The sequence below is a fragment of the Mandrillus leucophaeus genome, unplaced genomic scaffold (assembly GCF_000951045.1).
Source record: "Mandrillus leucophaeus isolate KB7577 unplaced genomic scaffold, Mleu.le_1.0 Scaffold43, whole genome shotgun sequence".
NCBI classification, from domain to species: Eukaryota; Metazoa; Chordata; class Mammalia; order Primates; family Cercopithecidae; genus Mandrillus; species Mandrillus leucophaeus.
Window position 1 is genome coordinate 1,441,223 of NW_012104587.1, and position 2,023 is coordinate 1,443,245.

Consider the following 2,023-nt stretch of genomic DNA (forward strand, 5'->3'; position numbering starts at 1 on the left):
TCTGGGCCCTCTCCTTTGAAACCAGGCATGCTGAACTTGGGCATTTTCACCTTGGGCATCTTCAGGTGCCAGTCTGGGCCTTGAACATCCACATCTGGAGCATTAATGTCCACTTTGGGGCCTTTGATGTCAACTTCAGGGCCCTTAAGGTCGCCTTCCATTTTGGGCAGAGAAACGTCCACATCGCCCTTCACCTTGGGGCCCTTCAGGTTTAAATCAATGTCAGGCATCGATATTTTGGGAGACTTCAGATGCATCTCTGGTACCTTAAATTTGGGTCCCTTCAATTTACCCTCTGGGCCTTCAATGTTAATGTCAGGAGTGTCAATGTCCACTTTGGGGCCCTTGATGTCAACTTCTGGGCCCTTGAGGTCACCTTCCACTTTAGGAAGGGAAACATCCACATCGCCCTTCATTTTCGGTCCCTTCAAGTTCAGGTCAAAGTCAGGCATGGAGATCTTGGGGGCTTTGATGTTCATCTCTGGCATCTTGAACTTGGGGCCCTTCAGCTTTGCATCCGGACCTTCAATATTCACATCTGGAACATCAATGTCCACCTTGGGTCCTGAGACGTCAAGGTCAGCCTTGGGCAGGTTCACATCCACTTCTGGGCCCTCTCCTTTGAAGCCAGGCATGCTGAACTTGGGCATTTTCACTTTGGGCATCTTCAGATGCCAGTCTGGACCATGAACATCCACATCTGGGGCACTGATGTCCACTTTAGGGCCTTTGATATCAACCTCTGGCCCTTTCAGATCCCCTTCAAGTTTGGGAAGAGAAACATCCACATCACCTTTCACCTTGGGGCCCTTCAAGTTGAAGTCAAGGTCAGGCATGGAGATCTTGGGAGCTTTGACATTCATGTCAGGCATCTTGAATTTGGGGCCTTTCAAGCCTCCCTCTGGACCTTCCACATTGAGTTCTGGGCCCTCAATGTTCATACTTGGGCCCTCTATGTTGATGTCTCCTTTTGGCAGATCCAAAGCTACATCTGGCCCTTCTGCTTTTAAGCCAGGCACACTGAATTTGGGCATTTTCATCTTGGGCATTTTCAGATTCCAGTCTGGACCATGAACATCCACCTCAGGTGCATTTAGATTGACTTCTGGTGCCTTAATATCCACTTTGGGGCCTTTCAAGTCACCCTCTAAATTGGGACCTGCAACATCTAAGTCTCCTTTGACTTTAGGACCTTTCAAATTTAGCTCCACATCAGGCACAGAAACTTTGGGAGATGAAATACTCAGGAAAGGCATTTTAAACTTGGATCCTTTCACTTTTCCTTGGACCTCAACATCAGGAGCATTAATATCAACTTTTGGACCTGTTATGTCAATATCTGGCTTTTTACCTTTGACATCCACCTCAGGTGTCTGAACTTTGGAGCCTGAAAAATTAAATTTGGGAAGCTTAAAACGAGATTTCTTTGACTTGCCTTCAATATTAAGCTTAGGACCAGAAACGTCCACTTCTGGGCCCTTTATATCCAAACCGGGAGCTTTAATGTCACCTTCCAACTTGGGCCCAGAGACATCGACATCTCCTTTAAGCTTTGAGCCTTTCAAATTCAAGTCAATTTCTGGCATGGAGATCTTAGGCATGTTTACATGCATGTCAGGCATCTTCAGTTTTGGACCTTTTAATTTGGCATCTGGGCCATGAATGTCAATATCTGGAGCATCTACATCTATCTTTGGGCCTTTTATGTCAAGAGCAGGTCCTTTCAAATCACCTTCTACATTTGGAAGTGAAACATCCACCTCTCCTTTCATCTTAGGGCCTTTAAGATTGAGGTCTAAATCAGGCATTGATATTTTAGGAGTTTTGATGTTCATCTCTGGCATCTTGAATTTAGGGCCCTTCAGTTTCGCATCTGGACCTTCAATATTCACATCTGGAACATCAATGTCCACCTTGGGTCCTGAGATGTCAATGTCAGCCTTGGGCAGGTTCACATCCACTTCTGGACCTTCTCCTTTGAAGCCGGGCATGCTGATCTTCGGCATTTTTATCTTAGGCATCT

The 2,023-nt window shown here is 46.2% G+C and overlaps 1 protein-coding gene across 1 annotated transcript in view; it reads right to left on the bottom strand.

Annotated features, from left to right (window-relative positions):
• Positions 1–2,023, bottom strand: part of AHNAK (AHNAK nucleoprotein) — a 139,520-nt gene that overhangs the window by 116,291 nt on the left and 21,206 nt on the right. The gene's annotated exons all lie outside the window — the stretch shown is intronic.